The 21,493-nt window shown below is 34.2% G+C and overlaps 1 protein-coding gene across 1 annotated transcript in view; it reads left to right on the top strand.

The window, feature by feature from the left end:
* Positions 1 to 21,493, top strand: part of ACTR3 (actin related protein 3) — a 62,238-nt gene that overhangs the window by 1,352 nt on the left and 39,393 nt on the right. The gene's annotated exons all lie outside the window — the stretch shown is intronic.

The following is a 21,493-nucleotide window of genomic DNA, read 5'->3' as shown; positions in this document are numbered from 1 at the left end:
GCAGGAAGGAAGGTAATCGAGTTGTAAAGGGATGTGCTTACTTTTCAAGGAGTTGGATCTGTAGTGTAGTTTACTCAAATATAGGATGGCGTGAAAGTGGTCGTTCCTTTTGTATTAATAGCATTTTGGAGAGTTATAGCACACTGTGCTTACCTAGAAAGTATTGCATGTATTTTAATGTAGAGTGACTGCTTTATGTTACAGTGTTGGAAGTGTTTTGCGCGTGTGTATGCCGTGCTGGTATATTATTACTTCTCTAATTCCCCAAATACTCCAAATACTTTTTGGAGGGAGGTGTAAGAAGTGGATTGCCAGCCTTTTTTCCTCCTTTTTAGTACTATTCAGCAAACTATTGTTACTTAAAGGGTGGTATGCTCCTCACTCTATTTGCTCTCTGTAGAATTTCTCTGTAATCTTCATGATCATACCTTTATGCAAGTGTGGCAGTTTCTAAAATCCCAGCCATGTATAGGGAAATAAAACCACCGATTTATTGATACCTTCCTTTAGGAAAAACCAGCCTCATTTAGCCTTGGAACTTATATGTAGTTTTTCGCTGAGCAGTTTATTATAAAGTTTTTTCTTTTTCTTAATCCAATTTCATTTCCCCGAACCAGTGTTTTATTTTTCCCTGCCTTCTCTTAGTCCAGTTGGTGAGTAGTTTTATGTTTAGGGTCAGTTTTAAAATTAGATTTGGCAGCATGACTGAGAAAGAATTTTCAACTGTGCTTTGTTAAAAGTGAAAGATATTGCTACATAATTAATATTCCATGCTTTAGTAATTATTGCCTTGTGAATAAAATTAGTGTAGATAATTGTTGCCCTAATAAATAACATGGTAACATCTTACGTAGGGTGTTAACTTTTTCTCACTTCGTTTTTTTCCCTTTTGAAATAGTTTTGGTTATTTTTGAGTTAGTAAGCCGGATATTTCATTGAGGTTAACTGTCCTTAAGTGACCTCTTTCTAATAGGGCAACCTTGAATTTAAAACACAGACTGAATGACCAGGAGGCTTGGGGGAGAAGGGTTCAGTCTATACTTAGGATATTTTTGCTTTAATATATCAGGTATTATTACATTATTACATTTTACCTTATTACATTAGTTTCATCTCACAAGGAGAGATTATTAACTGGACACTCATGATTTAAATGGAACTGGTTAGGGTTCTTCTCATTTTCTTTTACCATCTGTCACTCTCTGAAATTCCGCCTTTACAGATCCATTTATTTTGGTTTTCAAAAGGCATTTTGGTCTTTCCTGTTGCTTGTTAATGCAGATACTGGAAAGTTACACCTTCAACTTTATTAGCACATAGCAGATAGCTCATTGAAATTGGGCCTGTGATAAGCATCTCTAAATGGGACCTTAATGGAGAATTTTATGTTCCAGAATACTGTAGTTCCCAGATGCAAATTGTGCACCTATAATTTGTGTGTTCCTTTGTGCTTTAGAGAATGTATTCATCAATCGCAGTTACCCACTTAATATGTGAAAAATTATAACTGGAATCAAGTTGCTCATTCCATTTCATTATATAAGTTAGGCAAAAGGTGACTGAAAAAAGTGGCCATCTGTGAAATTTGGTGGTCTTAGGTAAGAAGAGCTGTAAGGGTTAGGAAACGTGAAGTTTAATTCCCAAATTTAAAATTAGAGATTCTCTATCAAAGATCCATAATTTCAACATAAGATAAAGAATCACCAGCTCAGATCATAAAAGAAAGTAACTCCTTTTGAAAAGAATGTAGAAAAAAATACTTCTTTCATATTGATACCGTATCTATATACTTTTGGGGGGGATCTGTATTGGAATAATAATGTGGAATAAGATTTGGGGACAGAGATTCTTATTGATAGAGCATGTTGTTTAAGTAAAGTACAGACTCAAGTGGGCTCCCAGTGGTGAAGAAAACTTTTTTTAAAGCATTTTTTAAACGATTGTAATACTTGTAAAGTTAAGATTATCATAAGTTATCTTTTGAATTTTCCCTCAGAATTCTTCAACATTCAAGCCATATGAAGGAACTCCTTACGTACTTTTATTATATTGTAGCTTGTTTACAGAGCTTTGCAGTGTGAATTCCTTTTCCCTTTTATGTCTTTCCTTTTTTTTCCTAATAAGTACTGCATCGGTAAATTATTTCCATTGATTGTAATAGCAGAGTTATTATAGCCTTAATGAAGAGCTCTTGGATATATTCAGATCTAGAAAGAGTTAAGGAATTTCCATAATTGAGTTAAACTTCTTAGCAGTCTTAAAATGTAGGCATAAATATTTTGTTGGATTCAGTGGATGAGGAGCTTATATTATTCATCCTGTGGTCACATTCAAGCTATTAGTACAGATAGGATGATCTTGTTTGAGAGCTGTGGGGAAGAGCTGAGAGGGTGGGAGAAGATATAAGTGGAAAGTTCATGTTTCTTACATGAATTTTGTACATAATTTGTAATAATATTGCTATTTCTCCAGTTGTCTCCAAGGGCAGAAACATTCACAGTATTTAGTTTTTACCAAAAAACATTCATTAAAACATTTATTCCATCATGGGTCTTGTTTTGCATGTTGTTTGCTCTAAGTATAGCAGACATGCTCCTGTTGAGAAGTTAGATTCTTACTTAGTCTTGCCTAAAATATCTTTCTCCTTTCCTTTCCTGCCAGTCTCTTCCTGCCTGCCAGCTTTGTGTTGGAATATTGACTTTGGATTGGGTATATGTTGAATCTAATGAACTTTTCAGCCTTATTGTAAAAGAGTTTGGAAATTTTGCTTTTAAGCACAGAAGGGAAGGATCCACTACTGGAGGACCTGCTGGTGAAGCTTTTATTTAACTTATTTAATCTTGTGACAGCTATTTTTACCTCATATTACAAGTGAGAAAACAGGATTAGAGAATTTAAATTACTTTTTTAATGTAGTTAGGTTGTGAGAGTTGCTATTTGTTTTTGTTTTTGTTTTTCTTTTTTTAAAATTTTTTTATTTAAGCCCTGTGTTCTTTCTGTTACACCATGGGGACTCCTTTTCAGAACTATGCATGTTACTTTATTTATGCTAGTAAGGTTAATTCTTTATTCTTGTTTAAAGTAATCTTATTTGAAAAATCCCAGCCTTATTAATTAGGGGACCCTTTCTGTGAACATCTGACTTGGTTTAGATTATTTTTCTGGATATGTGAATTTCCAGACTTATTTCCTTGTCACTTTGCTTAAATTCAGTCTCTAGAAAAAATTTACTCTCCCCGTTTTATCAGGAAATACAGCTAACATTTACCAAGAATTATGTGTCAGGTCCTGTGCTAAATGCTTTATGTTATCTCATTTACTTTTCATATTGGCCTGAGAAGTATTATCTCTGTTTTTAGACTGGAAAATTTAGGTTTAGAGACGTTAAACTACTTGACCAGAGTATTGTAGCAAATAACTGTGGCAGAGACATTCACTATATAATAGTCTCCTTACATAGAAGATGAGCCTTTGACAATTTTGAATCATTTAGGTATTTTTAAGAGAAGTATATGCTGTTATAAAGGCGGAAAGCAATGTAACTTAAGGATTACTTGCACAGGTGGAAAAAGTGGTATTGTCACATCAAAGCTGACTATATACTTAGCAGCAGGCCAGGTACTCTTGGAATTATGATGAAATGTATAATATAATAGGCTCTCAAGAATCTTAAAGAGACAAGGGCTAAAAATCATTAAAAAGAAATTAGAGGATGTGTAAGATTGCATTTAATTAAATGTTAAGATATGACTTTTCTGACAGTAATAATAGTACATACATGGTAAGGAAAGTAAGCTTTTTGTGGTCAGGAAGAGTCAAGGAAGTTTTGGTGAACATAGGATATAAACTTTCCCTTTAAGGATTTAAATGGAGGCAGAGGAAGGAAAAGCATATACAGGGGAGAGGGGAGAGTAGCTGGTTGTGTTTAGCCCTCTTAGCATATGTTGCACCGTTCCCCTACCTTATGAATTGAAGGCTGTGTAATAACATAATGCAGATCTAGATTATGTAATGTGAAAAGATACTAACATTTATGGAGCACTTATTGTGTACCAGATGTTCATTATATGTCAGGAAAGCTTTAATCAAAATCATTTTACTTGACAGAGAATAAAAATCCACTAGTACACAAACGAGTAAAATGCTGAAAATAGGGTATTTGTGGAATGGAATGCATGAGGATCAGGTGTAGGGGAGATATTTGGGATGAACTTATGGAACTTGCGTTGTAAGAACTCGAATTGTTGAATGAATGACTGAATGAGTGAGCAAGGATTAGTGGTATGGCTTAAAAAAAACTGCATTAGAAACACCCCTTGCCCAGTGATTCAGAATCTCATGGGTTGGGCCTAAGAATATTCATTTAAATGTGCTTCCTAGATGATTTTTTTTTTTTTATGTGTATTTGGTTGCACCGGGTCTTAGTTGTGGCAGGTTTGGCTCCTCAGTTGCAGCTCGCTGGCTCCTTAGTTGTGCATTCGAGCTCTTAATTGTGGCATGCATGTGGGATCTAGTTCCCTGACCAGGGCTCGATCCTGGGACCTCTGAATTGGAAGTGTGGAGTCTTAACCACTGCGCCAGTCCCTCATAGATGATTTTTAAGCAGCCCTCTCAGCACCTGTTTTGCAGAAATTCTGAAATAGAGTGTTGGCAGTGGGAATGGAGCAGAAGAGATAAATTTGGGAAAGGTTGCTTCTTTTGTTTGTACTTTTCTTCTGGCAATTATATTATTTCGTATGGTTTATTTATGGTTAGCAAGGGCTTTGTAGTCAGAGGTGTTTTTGAGTTTAAGCTCTACCATTTACTAGCTGTGTGACCTTGTACACTACAGGTCTTATGGTTATAATTTGGAGATAAGTATCTATCTTATGGGGTTTTCGTTTTTTGTTTTTTGAAATAATGCGTGAAGATGGTTCGGCACAGTGCTTCGCCCATAGAAAGAGCTCAATACATTGTAGTTATTACTATTATCAGCTCTTTTTTTATTGACTTAAAAAGTTCTTAAGGAAAGAAACACATTGTTTTATGCTTATTTTCTTATTTCCTGCAGGCTTTGTCTACCACAGTTCTTTGCTCAGTCAAAATGTTTTTGCTGATTTGAGAGACAGAGGTACAGCTAGGACTTGGCAGTTGTTTCTAGTGTATTGTCAATACTAATCAATGAAAATTTCAGATTGTGAGTTTCAGTGGAACAATAAGGAGTTGGTTTTAAGAAGCTGAGTAAGATTGGAATTTGGATTAATGATCTATGATTGGAAATGTTCTAGGGGAAATTGAAAATTTAAGAGCTTCAGGAATGAAGGTAGGGATTTGACAGTCATCATTATGATTTATAAATTGAAGCTAATAAAATGACAATTTAAAGAGAGAACAAAAAGGTTGGATATTAATCTTCCTTCCTTAAAACATCTTGGGTATGTGATCTGGTTTCTTGAGCATGACAAAGAGAAGAATGAACAAGCACTGTGGCTTGAAGTGGGGAGTGATCTCCTCCCAGTTTTTAAGAGGCAAAGTTCTTAGGAGAGTTTACTTCTAGGTACTACACTATGTTTTCCTCCACAGTGTTCCTCCCTGTCCAAAATGCTCCCCCTCCTCCAACATATGGAAACAGCTAATTCCTTGGACTAGGGGCAGAAGTCTGGGATGGTTAAAATGTACTTTTAGGCAATATGTTTTCTGAAACAAGATTCCCCTGTAATAAAAACATTTGAATGCTCACCTGTAATTCTTTTGAAACTTGTAGCCTCTTTAATGACACTATGGATCTATAATAGCCACTAGCATAAAGAGGTAAGAGCAAAGCAGTTAAGTAAGAATAACACTACATTAACATGCTTTATAGCTTACCAAGCACTTATAAACTCATGAATTATTAAGTGACGGTGCAAGATAAGGTGATGTTGGTTAATGTTTTAAATTTGGTTCTGCAAAATAGGATACTGATTTTGTGTGTTGCTATTTTGTGTGTTGCTTGTTTTATATCTTTATGTGGGCTTTTATATCATAAAATATGTAAAAGGTACCTGCATAACTGATTAATATCAGAGCAGAAAGACAAATATCTTAATTTTTCCAAAGGACTATTTTGTGGAATTTTAATAATTTTATTTCAAAAATTTTTTCAAAACCTTTCCAAACTGTTCATTTAAACACAAGTCATTCTTATATACTCCTTGCAACCAGGAAGGGAATAGCCTTGAATTTGTGTGGTCACATATATTCTTTTTCCCTCCTACTCTATCTCCTCCCTACCCCAACCCATACCTCAAAGAATATTTTCTTCCTCTGTTCTGGTGCTGAACATTCATCTTTAAACATTCGCCTTTAAGACTTCTTGCCCTTTGTGAAAATGCAGTACTCTTGAGAAGGATGTCTTTAGCACTTGTTCAGTTATAGTATTTAGTGCGAATGAGGGGTTGCTGCAAGGAGGGTAAAAGGCTTATAAAGGGCAGCTAGGATGCAGAATACTTTGCAGTTTAGGGTTGGTTTGGAAACTGTGTAAAAATATATGTTTTTAATATTGGTTTATGATAAAACACAAGTGTTTGCTTACTTTAAGCTTTAGAGTTTAGTATCATTAAGTACAGTGTGCTATTCTTCTGCTTATAGGCTTTTAAAAAATTTGGTTACTTTGAGGCTATAAAAATAGTATTTAATGTGTATTTGTGACACTAAGACTTTAGTGAATTAAAAGAAGTGCCTAATTACACACACAGAATCATGGAGCTGAAAAAGAATTTGAGAAATAATTTAATCCTCTCTATTTACAAATTAAACAGAGGTCTGAGAATTGAGAAATGTCTTTGAGGAGTGTTTTTAGGTGTCAATAGCATTGTTGAATTCTTTTAAGTTTTCTTAGGAGTTCATGTTTATGAGTCATAGTAATTGAAATTTCTTCTTAATAGTTGAAGTAACATGTATGTTACTTATAGTAGTTTTGTCTGAGAGGTGGTGCAACACATGCATCTGGATTGTTTAGTGTTTCTTTTGTAATAAAAATGAGTACTATAAGGCACAAATGAAAACCTGTGATTTTATGTTACCCAATATAACGTTTGAAACCGTTTTCATAAAATTGATGATCTTTTCATGGAAATGTGCTTTTTTATTGTTTTAGGCATTTAAATCTTAGGTACATTTATTTTAGGTTTTGGATTTCAGTTATTTAAAGACTTACTGCGTGGAATGTGTACAAGTCGGCCATTTCAAGCCCCTTTAAGAGTTTAACAGTTTCAGAAACTCTGCAAAGTGGATATGTACTGTTGTATAATTACCGTTTTAAAGATGAGGTGAGCTTAAGTAACTCGCTCAAGCAGTAAATAGTTAAGTAGTAGATCTAGAATTTGAGCCCTGAGGCAGTCTGACTCCAGGGCTCACTCCTGTACTACCCTAACTTGGGATATATTCAACAGGGTGGTTAAATTGTTAACCCAATTTTTGAAGAGTGTTCAAATTTTAAGCTACATATTTAGAAAAATAAATTTCTACTTTTAGAACTGGTAATTTTTAACAAATATGAAATATATAGGAAGGTCTTTGTGACCAATTCATTGATTTTTATTAACCTGAAACACATGTATGTTAAATGACATAGAATTATTTAGCCCTTTGAATATTATAAGGACATATATTGTATCTAACATGGTAAAACTGACAATTGCTGGTCAATTCAGGATAGCTCTATTAAGGAAATGATGTTTAATTACATATAACTTTAAAATGAAGGTGTACATATTTGTTAAGCTGCAATTTGAAAATAAGTAATTGATGTATTAAAAAGTCATTCCTCGCTAATGATTGCATGAAACACAGAAATGAAACAGTTGAACCTAAGAATAAAAATAACTTAAGAATGTAGGATTATAAAAAATAATTTTTATGTTAAACTCAGAGGACTTAATATACATTCGACATTAGACTTTGCAAATAATGAATATATAGATTAAAGGAAACACATGGGTTATTAGAGGTTTTTTTTCTAAACTAGAATGAACAGAATTGTTATTTTTGGAGTATATGATGAATTTAGATGCATTTTATTGAAAAAGCACACAGTAAGAGCTTGTATGTTTCCTGTTTGAAAGTATTTCTTTTAAAATTTTCCTTCATAATGGTCAAAAAAGGTAGAGGTAACAGCAAAAGAAAGAGACTTTGGAGGGCTTTTTTTCCTACTTTTTCTTGGTTAATTTGTTATTTGTATAGAAGACTAGTTGAGAATTTTATTGCTTCCATTATACCTTTCAGAGGGATGTGTGCCTTGTTTGTATAAGTTGCCTTGCTCTCAGGAAAGTTATTTTAAAAAGGAAACTTTGATTTTTTTTTTTTTAATAAAATGAAACAGTATTTTAAATTGATAGGAGACTCTTGAGAAGTAGAAATGAGAGAAATGTAACTTGTGGTTATATCAATGAGAAATCGGGTGCAAACAGCCAAATAACTCTAGCTAATATAAGCAAAAAAAGGGGTTATTGAAGGGATATGATGTAGATCACAAAATTGATGAGAAGGCTGAAGAACCAGGCCCAGAAAAGCAGAGAAAAAAGGAAGGTCAGGTAGCAAGAGTCTGCCACCAGTCATGCTACAGGAAGTCTGCAGGATGCTGCAACTAGACACTAGCAATATGAATGCTAAACCGTCTCTTCATTTCTTGGTTATTCATTCAAGGTTGAAAGTTCTGATCTAGGCTCAGATTAGCTAGACATAGATCATGTGATATGTAGTAGCTGACAGGGAAGGGATAGGTCAGCACCAGTTCCCTCCTTCTTTTAAGTGATGTGGGATTTTGCCTCCTGTGGGTCCCTCAGAATGGGAATGGGCATTCAATTGTGGCAGAAAAAATAAGTGTTCACTGTAGGGGAAAAGATGAGTATGGAGAAGTAAGTTACCCATTTTTCTATATGTTACCTTAAATTCCTTATTTCCCTTTAATGACTACTTAATCCATTACTAACTAGCCATTTGAATTAATACTTTTTCCAGAAGTGCAAAAATTCTTGTTTCACAGTGTTCAACCTAAACATGTGAAAGAGCTTTTTTTTTTTTTTTTTTTTTTTTTTTTTAAAAGAATAATTGATGACGGTGTGAATAGTATGGGATTTTTCCTTAGAACAGAGGTATAATAGTCTAGTAATTTGGGATTATGGAGCATTTTGGAAAATAGGACCTACTTGATATTGACAGGCTATTTCTTTAATTTCTTTCTTTCTTTTTTTTTTTTATTGTAAACCAGGATTATAATTTAAAGAATTTGAGCTACAGTCTTTTTTTCCCCCAGGAGATAATGGGAGATATATATATACCTACACACATACACACCATGTACATGCATATATATATATATATATATATAGCTTGGAAGGGAGGAAATAGGTTATACATTAGTTTGTTTATAGTTGGAGAAATTGGTTTTCATTGAATAGCTAATAAGCATCAACTGTGCAAATGAATGCTTTTGCAGGACTTTTGTTGTGGGGAACATTAAGATGAACAGGAAATGCTGCTTGCCTGTAGGAAGCTCACATGTACACAAATGATTATGACAGTATGGTAAATGCTCTGGTAGGTATAAATGAAATTCTTTTGGAATCATAGGTGAAGGAAAATTTACATTTTCTAGGGAACATGAAAAAAAATTTTCCTGATAAGGATAATAATTGAAGTAGGCCTTTAAGAATAAGTAAGGTATTGATAGGCAGAAATAAGACTAGTGTACCAGGTGAGAGAACAGTGGGAGGAAATAGTGAGGTGGGAAGTGTAAAGGATGAATTTGGGTATTTTAGGTTTGATATAGTATGAGGAAGTAGTCATGTTTAGGATGGTACAGAGAAGTAGTGAAATGTTTGATATGATACAGGGAAACAGTGAAAGAGTTTAATATATGGTAGGTGCTCAGTAAGTGCTTCTTGGGTTGAATTAAAGTAGAAAGATGTTGTAGTCTGGAAGGCCTTGAATTCTGCTCTTTGTTCATATTGTAGGTAGTATGAAGCCATAATCTGTTATAAACCAGGTTTATGAGAGTAGGAAGTATATTTGATGACTTCCTTATGGTGATTTATGATGATAAAAATAATAGCCAACAGTCATATAGTTGTGTATGTGCCATACACTGTTCTAATTGCTTTACATATATTAGATACCTAACTCTATGAGATAGTTACTGTTACTCTCTTTTACAGATGAAACTGTAACACAAAGAGTGTAAATTACTTGCCAGAGGTCACATAGGTAGCATTATAAACTATGCTGTTAGTTCTTTCTCTGGTTTTATTGTGTATGTAATCATTGATGCTTTAGGGAGACAGTACAGACCATCATTGTTGGAGATTGATAGATATTTAAGTTCAAATCTAACTTTGCTATTTCTCTGAAGTGGATTCTTCTCTAAGCTGCAGTTTCCCAGCATGTAAAAAGAGAGAACATCCAGGGTAATGATAAATATTAGACATAATGTAAGGTGCATAGCAAAATAATTGACATACAGTAAACAGTGGTGGCTCTATTATTAAAGGGTATTAAGTACTTATTTCACTATTACAATCTGTTCTGTGCTGAACACTGGTATGTACAGAAAGCTCTGGCACGGTTTTAAACTTGAAACTTACAGAGGTGAAGTTACAGAGATGAAACTAATGTATGTGAAATAATTAAGGATGGCATTTTATGTATTTATTTAAATATCTTACAATCTTATTTGTCAGTAAAGCTGGAGCAAAAGTCAGTGGATAATTATAATAACCTAATTGAAGCAGAACATCTAATGGCCAAAGCATTCAAGAATGAACGTTGAGTCATCTCCCCAGGCAAAGAACCATGAAGAGCTGACTGCTGGGTGAGGACAGGGGTATTGAAAGAAGGTGGTTATAAATACCAGCAATGTGACCTGCTGCACAAACCCATGACCATAATAGTTTTTTTTTTCCCCTCAGGTTATATAGGCATTGCCAGCATTTTTTAAAATTAATTTTTATTGGAGTATAGTTGCTTTACAATGTTGTGTTAGTTTCTACTGTACAGCAAAATGAATCAGCTATACGTATACACATATCCCCTCTTTTTTGGATTTCCTTCCCATTCACCACAGAGCGTTGGGTACAGTTCCGTGTGCTGTATAGTAGGTTCTCATTAGTAAGGATGGCGTTTTAATATTTAGTTGTTTGGTGAGATTAGTAAGGCCTATAGTATTTGGAGGTTGGTTTATGAATTTGATCAAATCCTTGGAAAAGAGTAAATAGGGTATGGTAGATGGAAGGGTAGGAAGACTTTGTCAGGGTAAGATAATGTAAACTAAGTTGAAAGCTCTGTTGGGGCAGGATGTCTTTTTGTTCAGTCTCCAAGTTATGGCCTCATGCATAGTATTTAATAATGCCCAGCAAATATTTTATTGATGAAAGGAAGACAGGAAGGAATTTCAAAATATTTAAGGGAGGAATCAGTTAGGAGATTGTCCTGCCGAGAATTGAGGTATTCCTGTTAGGAGTTTTGGGACAGCAAGTATTTTATTTATTTATATCCTGCCTTATTTCAGAAGGAGTTTAGATGGTACACAATTGTTTGGATTGATTTGATGGGTGGTTGATTGTGCAGATCATTAAGCAGAAGAATGATAAAAGTTAAATTTATGCAGTATTAGTCTGAGTCTAGTATTTTATTCTGTTTTGAACAGCTCCATTGAAATATAATTCACATACCATAAAATTTACCCTTTCAGAGTGTTTAACTGTATATCACCAGGTTATGCAGCCATCTCCATAGTCAATTTTAGAACATTTTTATCACCCCCAAAAGAAATTTCATACCTATTTGCAGAAACTCTCCATTCTTCTCACCCTCAACTCTTGGCAACCACTAATTTACTTTCTATCTTTGTGGATTTGCCTGTTTGGCTATTTCATATAAATGGAGTTCTACAATTTGTGGCCGTTTGTGACTGACTTCTGTCATGGGACGAGTGTTGACTTGTAATCTGCATGTTTAGTGGTGGATGCTTGGAGTGGTTAGTAGTAGCAAAGAGGTTGGGAAAACATTGCAGAGAGTCCTTGAAAGAATATTTATAGGAGTGGATAGAGGAATAAAAGGAGGACTATGGATAAAGGAAAATGATGTGGGGAAGGAAATGTTTACTGAATACTTAGTGCCATCCACTGTTACCTTCTTTAATTGTCATGACTGTCTGCAAATTTCGGTTTTATTCCTTAGGAATAAAGTCTATAATCACAAGATAGTAAATGGTGGAACAAACACTTTGCTCATGACTTTTTGATTGTATGTTCTGTGTTCTTTCCTCCCTAAGGGTGAAAAGGAATTAGATTTTAAGTTTTAGATTTAGAAGAACTGGGAGAATATTTCTGTTGACATTTAGGAGTCCAGGTTCTTCCACTCAACAGTCTTGTCAGTCTTTTTGTGTCAGGGTAAATAGTGACTTTCATGTAATGAGAAGAACACTGGAGGGAACTGGAAATGCTTTTTAAACAATTGCTAGTTATCTTTATAGCTAATATTCCCTTTGAATTAGCTGTTACATTCTTGTTCTAAAAGTTCCTAACACTATAAGAACAAAGAAAACTATAGCTGAGCTGAGAATTGAGGTGTTATGAAAGTCGGCATTGGGATTCATTTGTAGACCTCCGTTTTCATTTAAAATTTGAAAATTATATGCTTATTATGTGAAAATCTCTTTGTGTGCTTTCCTTTGTTTTTATAGTATGCTGGGGTGGAAGCTGGTCGGTCATATTGAGGTAAAATTCTTTCAACTTTAAATTAGCGGTTCTCACTACCAAGAAATTTTGGAAAATGGATTGTGCTAAATTATTACAGTTCTTTCCACCCTAAAGTTCTAGGATCTAGGGTCTTATATTCATTTTGTTGTATGGTTTAAAATTGTTGAAACGTTGAAAGTTAAAACTCTGCTGCTGCTTTTCCCTTATGTAGTCTGTGTAGTCATACACCATATTTAGCGTAATAGCTTCAGTATATGTTTGTTCTTTTCTGAAATGATTATTGTCCTAGCTTTTTATTCCAGTTCATTTTTGAAATGTGATTTTTTTTTAAAGATTCTCATTTAATGGTTCAATATCAGTAACTTATTGGGATCTTCAAGTAGTTTTTTGCTGTGATGTGTTTTTCAAAGCAAAAAAGAAAAGTGAACCATTATATTAAGTAAAAGAAGTACTCTTTGTCAAATCAACTGCATGCGTTTAATAAACATGAATTTGCAGAATTAAAGATAATATCCAACATGAGAGATGCTACTGCTTTTTTATTACAGGCATAACTGGTTTTACTACTTAAAGGTATTCTTTCCATAAGTAAATTTCTTTCTTTTAGAAAGGTGTAGTGAATAATGTAACATGTACCCCAGTTTATCAGAATTATCATCTGGTAAAATTTTGTATTTCTTTCATCTTTTTGTTTTTTAAGAATGAAGGAGCATTATAAATGACTGTCCTCAAATCCACTTTCCCCCTGCCCAGAGGCAGTCAGGACCACAATAAATTAATAATTTCATGTATAAAATTCTTTTTTTCCCCTGTTCATTTCTATCAGTCTGAGCCTTCCCTTTCTTCTAACTTTATTACATTTCCAGTACTGTTCTTCTAATCACTGATAATTTCAAAAGTGCTTTTGGATTCTCTCCTTTACTGTATTCCTTCTTCAAAGCAATTTCCAACCTTGCTGACCAAAACCAGCATTGTAGATTTTTTCTCATTGCTACCACAGTCCAGGGAGGTTTTCTGTATATTTAACTTGCTTCCCTGGGCCACAAAGAAAAAATTTGGTTTAGTTTTTCAAAGTATTATATTTCCCGTATGAGTTTCATAAACTTAGGATGATAGCTTTGTCTTTTTCATTTTATGTTTTCTTTTTGAAGACCACTTAGAAAATGACACTTTCTTTTTTAAGTATAGTAAAGCATAGAGAAGTGAAGTAGATTCATGCTTTCACTGCCCGGATAACCCAGTGACATGTTTTAAAGTAATATATATGCCTGTCTATGCATGGATTATCTCTGGAATACGTAAGTGATTGCCTCTTGGGGTAGCAGCAGGGTGGCTAGGAGATAGGCATGGTAGGGAAACTTACTTTAGTACTTTTTATGTGGTAGGGAAACTTATTTTAGTACTTTTTGTTTTATTTATTAAAATTTTTTTTATAGGCTAGTGCTACCTATTCAAAAATTCTTTTAAAAAATAATTTATGTGCATGGTTAGACCATTTAAAACAAATGTTAATTTGAAAAATAAAATTCTCCCATCCTGATATTTGTAATCAGAATTTACTATTTCTTGTGTAGACTTCCAGAAGAGAAAGTGTATGTATATTTTAGCATTGTATAATAGAATTATTCTTGATGTGTAGTTTTATTTCTACTCTACATGTATATGTAAATTTTTATTTAAAATTGACAAAAAATATTTGATATGAAGGTATCAGGGTATTCACAAAATGTATTTTTCCTGTTTAGGACTAGATTTGGAAGTATTTTCGAGATATTTCAAAGTAACAAAGTGTAGTGTAATTAATATTAAAAATATACACACGTAGATAGACAGGAACGCACGTGCACATACACCATTTGTTAAGGAATAGCAAGTTGGAAGGTATTAGGGTTCTACTAATTTTGCCTGGGAATCATACTATGAAAATCATATGTTTCGAAAAGGATAGATGAAAATGGAAGATTTGAAAAGGGCCTTTTAGGAAAGAAAGGATTAGGATAAAATAAAACAAAAACAACAGTGAAAAGAAGGATGGAGCATTTATATTTTGTAAGAGCTAGGATTTATGTTTTCTGTTCCTAAATATAATATCAAGGCAACGTGATTCTTTCTACTTCAGACATAACAGTATATTGCAGGGATTGAGAAATATGAATGTGAATTGTGGGTACTCAAATGAGTCTGGGCAGGCATATAGGAATTAGACCATACATATCATGTTGAGGGGTAGTCGTCAAACCAGTGAAATTCACTGAAGTGTTCTAAAAGCAGAGCCTTGATTTTTTTGTAGTATTAAACCATGCTTGACATTAAACTGTTAATAAGCACATGTACATTTAAGATTTTTATGTCGTCTCGATGAATTTATCCTTTTATTATAAAATTTCTGTATCTTCAGTGTTATTTTTTTCTTAAAAAAGTTTCATCTGATATCAATATATAGCCACATCAGACTTTTGCTTACTATTTGCCTTCTATCCATCTTTTTTCATTCTCCATCTTTATATTTAAAGTGCATATCATGTAGGCAATATATAGTTGGGGCTTTCTTCTCCTTTCTTCCTTTCTCTTCCTTTCTCTCTCTTCCCTTCTCCTTCCCTCTCCCCCCTCCTTTTCTTTCTTTCTTAATTGGAGACTGTAGTCCATTATATTTAATGTAAAAATTGGTATAGTTAGATTTAGGTATACCATTTTACTTATTTATTTATTTTTTACTTAGAGTTCATAATTTTAAACTTTATGCAGGGTAGAAACCTTGCATCTCTGTAGATCTCAACTCTCTTGCCACTCCCTCTGCCCTACTGTCCTTTTATGTTATAGTTCTCAAAGGTATTAGATCTACATATGTTATAACCCCACAAGATAATTTGATTTTTTTTATAGATTTATTTATTTATTTTATTGGCTGTGTTGGGTCTTTTTTGCTGTGCGTGTGCTTTCCTATAGTTGCGGTGAGTGGGGGCTACTCTTCGTTGTGGTGCGCGGGCTCCTTATTGCCGTGGCTTCTCTTGTTGCGGAGCATGGGCTCTAGGCACGTGAGCTTCAGTAGTTGCAGCACATGGGCTCAATAGTTGTGGCTCACAGGTTCTAGAGCACAGGCTCAGTAGTTGTGACACATGGGCTCAGTTGCTCCACAACATGTGGGATCTTCCGGGACCTGGGATAGAACCCATGTCCCCTGCATTGGCAGGCGGATTCTTAACCACTGCGCCCCCTAGGAAGCCCGATAATTTGATTTTTGCTTTAAATAGTCAAAAGTATGTTCAAAAGTTTAAGCAGAAAAAAGTCTCCTTTACCTAGCTAGATTTACCATTTCTGATGTTCTTCATTAATACCACCGTTTCCCTCTGGTATCATTTCCTCTCAGCCTAAAGAACTTTCTTTAGCTCAGATTTGATGGCAGTGGGTTTTCTTTTATTTGAAAAATGTCTTTATTTCAATTTTATTGCTGAAGGATATTTTTGCACTTAAAGATTTTTGGGTTGACTATTTTTGCACCTCCTTCAGACTTAAAAAATGTTATGCCACTGTCTTTTGGCCTCCATAGTTTCTAATAAGAAGATGCTAGTAATTTGAGTTTTTGTTTCCTGTTAATGGGCCATTTTTCTCTGGCTGCTTTCGAGGCTTTTCTTTATCTTAGATTTTCTGTAGTTTGATTTTGATTTGCCTAGGTATGGTTTTCCTTGGATTTATTCTGCATATCTCTCTCTCTCCTCCTTCTGGAACTTAAGTATGTCACCTTTCAGATATTGTTTCCCAAGTCTCTGAGGCTCTATTCTTTTCTCTTGTGTCTCTCTTTTTAATTTTTTCCTCTCTCGTCAGATTCGATAATTTTTACTGATCTCCCTTCAAGTTCACTGATTCTTTCCTCTGTTGCCTCTGTTCTGCCGTTTAGCTCCTCCAGAGAATTTTTTATACCTGACATTGCATTTTTCAGTTCTGTAATTTCTGTTCTTTTTACAGTTTCAGAGTTTCTGTGATATTTACTATTGTCACTACTATTTGATTTTGACACTCATAGCTGCTTTCAGGTCTTTATCTGATGATTCCAACATTGAGTTGTTTTGTCTTCTGTTGAGTTTCTTTTCCTTGGGGAATGGGTTACATTTTCCTGATTCTTCATAGAAGTAATTGTGGTTTGTATGAATATGCCAGGCATTGTTTATCTGTTCTCTTGTTGATGAATATATGCTTTGCTTCCAGTTTTGGGCAATTATGAATAATGCTCTTGTGAACAAATGTTTACATATCTTTGTGTGGACATACATTTTTATTTTTCTTGGGTATATACCTAGAAGTAGAATTGCTGGGTAATATGGTAAGTGAACGTTTTAAGTGTTTTCCGAAGTGGCAGTTGTATTTACAAATGAATCATTCCAACTAGGAATGTATGAAATTTACCTCAGTGTACTTTTAATTTGCCCCCCCTCCCCCGTGGAATTGAGCATCTTTTCATTTACAGGCATGTATATTTTGTTTTCTTTGAATGGTTAATGTCTTTTACCTTTCCTTCCTTTCTTCCCTACCTATTTTCCTCCCTTGTTGTCATAAGCTTTTAGATATCTTTTATATATTAAGGTGATTAACTCTTTGTCTCTGAGTGCAGATAATTTTTCTCTTTTGGTCATTTTTCTTTTGGCTACTTTTGGTATGTTTTTGTGAAAAAGTTTTAAATTTTCACGTAATTGAAAATCAGTCTTTTTTTTAATATCTGGATTTTGAATTATAGTTAAAAGACTCTCTGATTCCAGGGTTATAAAGAAGTTATCCTACATTTCCTTTTAAAATTTATGGTTTACTTCCCCACCCCCTTTTAATATTTCATCCATTTAGATTTATATTATTTTAACATGTATGATAAGTATGAAATTTAATTTTTTTCCCAGTGGCTGCCAAAAATTGTGGTAAAATATACACAGCATAAAATTGACAATTTTAGCCATTTTTAAACGTACAGTTTAGTGGCATTAAGTACATTCACAACTATCACCACCATTCTTCTTCAGAACTTTTCATCTTCCCAAACTGAAACTCTGTATTTATAAAACAGTAATAACCATACTCCACCTCCATCCCTGGCAGCCACAGTCCTGCTTCTGTCTTTATGAATTTGACTGTTCTGGGTATCTCATGTAAGTGAATCATGTAGTATTTGACCTTTTGTGATTGGCTTATTTCACTTAGCATGGTGTCCTCAAGGTTCATTCATACTATATGTAGCATGTGTCAGAATTTCCTTCCTTTTGAAGGCTAATATTCCATTGTATGTATATACCACATTTGTGTATCCATTCATCTGTCAGTGGACCCTTGGGTTGCTTCCACCTTTAGTCTATTATGCATAATGTTGCTGTGAACATTGGTGTAGAGAAATCTGTTCAAGCCCCTGCTTGCTTGCTTGCTTGCTTTTTTTTTTTTTTTGTATATACCCAGAAATGGCATTGCTGGATCATGTGGTAATTCTGTGGTTAATGTTTTGAAGAATTGCCATATTTTTTTTTCTTTTTTAAGCGCTTTATTGGAATATAATTGCTTTACACTTTTGTAACAGCTTTTGAGGAAGAGTGCCGTATTGTTTTATGTAGCAGCTGCACCATTTTACATTCCTATCAGCAATGTGCAAGGGTTCCAATGTCTCCATATCCTCACCAATATTTTTGTTTGTTTGTTTGTTTTTGGTAATAGCCATCTTAATGGGTGTGAAGTGGTATCTCATTCTGGTTTTGATTTGAATTTTCTTAATTATTAATAATGTTGAGTGTCTTTTCATGTTCTTGTGCCTTTTGTATATCTTCTTTAGAGAAATGTCTAAAGTGCTTTGTCCATTTTAAAAACTGGGTTGTTTGTTTTTTTTGTTGTTGAGTTGTAGGAGTTCTTTATATATTCTGGATATTAACTCCTTATCATATATATTATTTGTAAGTGTTTTCTGTTTTGTGGGTTGCTTTTGCACACTATTGATAGTGTCCTTAGGTCCACTAATTTTGGTGGTGTTCAATTTATTTTTTATTGTTGCCTGCTTTTAGTATTACAGCCAAGAAACCCTTGCCAAATTTAATGTCATAAAGCTTTTCCCCTATGTTTTCCTCAGAGAGTTTTATAGTTTTAGCTCTTACATGTAGGTCTTTGATCCATTTTGAGTTAAATTTTGTGTGTGGTGTAAGATAAAAATCCATGTTCATTAATTAATGGATATCTAGTTTTCCTAGCACTGTTTCTTGAAAAGACTATCCTTTCCTTGTTTGAATGATTGTGGCATGCTTGTCAAAAATTATTTGACTGTATGGGAGGGTTTATTTCTGGGTACTGTTCTGTTCCATTAGTCTATATGTCTGTCTGTCTGTCAGTGCCACACAGCTTTGGTTACTGTAACTTTGTAGTAAGTTTTGAAATCAAGAAGTATGAGACATCCAACTTTGTTGTTTTTCAAGATTGTTTTTGCTATTCATAGTCCCTTGAGATTCCATATGAATTTTAGGATAGATTTTCTATTTCTCCCAGAAAACATTGCTGGGATTTTAATAGCAGTTGCGTGGATTGATTTGAGTAAATAGCTTGCAAATGTGAAAGTTTGTCCCATGTCTTAATCCTTACTAAATAATGTTATCCAAGTGGCAAATTTAAGAAAAATGCAAGCTGTTTCATCCCACTTTTAAAGCTTAAGGGGAGGTAAAGTTATCAAAGTGTCTACTAGCTGTGTGAATGAAGAGTTTTTTGGAAGGTGTTACTGAACAGTGAGGCCAAAGAAACTGAAATATCGGAGTTTGGAGCAGAGAAAGGTTTATTGCAGGGTCATGCAAGGAGATGGGTAGCTTGTGCCCCAAATATTCCAAACTCCTGGAAGGGTTTCAGCAAAGCACTTTTAAAGGCAAGGTGAGGGAGGGGTGTGTTCACAGCTCTACACATAGGTCTTTTTATCTCTATATGAATGGAGAAGTGTTATACTCTTTTTTCAGTTAATTAATTAATTAACTTATTTTGACTGTGTTGGATCTTCGTTGCTGCACACGGGCTTTCTCTAGTTGCGGAGAGCAGGGGCTACTCTTCGTTATGGTGCATGGGCTTTTCATTGTGGTGGCTTTTCTTGTTGCGGAGCACAGGCTGTAGGCTCTCAGGCTTCAGTAGTTGTGGCACGTGGGCTCAGTAGTTATGGCTTGTGGGTTCTAGAACACCGGCTCAGTAGTTGTGACATGCAGGCTTAGTTGCTCTGCAGTACATGGAATCTTCCTGGACCAGGGTTTGAACCCATGTCCCCTGCATTGGCAGGTGGACTCTTAACCACTGTGCCACCTGGGAAGCCCAGTGTTATACTCTTAAAGGGCAAAGCCTTGACAATAGGCTATCCTATATATTTCAGGTTATAGGCAACCTTCTTTTACAGAAGGTGCAGAGCCCACATGACCATGCACAGGCAACAAAGTACAAAGGTTAAAGTAAAAGGAACAGATCTAATATGGAGTCAGATTTGTTCTTCCCTATTACAAAGGCAGGTTAGGAAGATTTTGGTGTGTGTGTGTGAATGTTTGGAATGTAGACTTGTTGTATAATTTGGTTAACTATTGTCTTCCTAAGTTGCTCAATTATGTGTGTTTTTTTGAACAACCCAGAAAACTTAATAGAAAATTGCAAGGGCTGTGGAAAAATAAAGTGTGCTGACAGAGTTTATGAATTTGAAAAAAAAATTCACTTTGGAAAAATAAAGTTAAAAATGGTTCACTATGATGTTTGGTCAATATTAGTTTTTAATTCTAAAGAATAGTATTATAACCAAGAGGGGAACATGTTTGTATGCGTAGAGAAATTCTTAATATGAAAAAGTTTGATTTGAAAATGTTTGCATTACTGTAAAAATTGAACTTTATAGCAGTGAAAACCAAGAACTTTTTAGTTTAAATGAAGTGATTGCATCCTTAAATTATAATCCATAGTGTTCAAGTTGCCAAATGCCAATTAATTGTGAGAAAGGAGTTTCTTTTAGTCAGAATAAAAAAGAGAGAAGCTCTTTTGCCCTCTGCTTGTACAGTTTCTTCTCTATGGTGACTATTAAGAATTTTGAGAGCTCCTTATAAATATGTTTTAAACAAGTTAGCCATTTCAGGTGTAAAACCTGACATAATTAAGTGAGATTAATGAAAGCTAGTTTATATTTGAAAAGTTTTTATTTGAAAGCTCTAAACAAATTTAGTAGTTTTTCCTAATTTCTTTTTTAATATTTATATAAAGAACGTTTAAATGACATTTTAAAGCAAACCTCTTATAGCTATACTCTCAAATCTCCTCCAGTTTATTTTTATGTGCTCTTCAAATATTACCATATTTTGTGTGCATTGATATGTAAAGTGTTGGAGATGTACCTGCTGTTGTAGCTCATCCTTTTAAAATTAGCTCAACAGTTCCTTCAGATTTTCTTAGACTCTTCCTCATCTCTCCTCTTTTCCCTACTTAATTGCTTCCCTTTTCTGCTTGTATATGAACATTAAGATGTTTTTTATATGAGCATTAAACTGTCTTTTACGTGTGAGAATTCTGTAATCCTATATTGATTTGTTTTATTCTTATGACATTTTCTGTATATTTTCTGAACTTTGACTCTTGTGAATTTTTTTAATTCCAAAGCTCAATTTCAAAATTTTTTTTAAAGTTTGCTAGTAGTAAAAGAAAGTGGTTTTAAAAAGTCAAATTCTTGGGAATTCCCTGGTGGTCCAGTGGTTAGGACTTTGTGCTCTCATTGACGAGGGCCCAGGTTCATTCCCTGTTGGGGAACTAAAATCCCACAA

Source organism: Hippopotamus amphibius, chromosome 8 (genome assembly GCF_030028045.1).
Source record: "Hippopotamus amphibius kiboko isolate mHipAmp2 chromosome 8, mHipAmp2.hap2, whole genome shotgun sequence".
Taxonomy (NCBI): domain Eukaryota; kingdom Metazoa; phylum Chordata; class Mammalia; order Artiodactyla; family Hippopotamidae; genus Hippopotamus; species Hippopotamus amphibius.
Note: the sequence above shows the minus strand (reverse complement) of the source record. Positions and strands in the feature narration are given on the sequence as shown.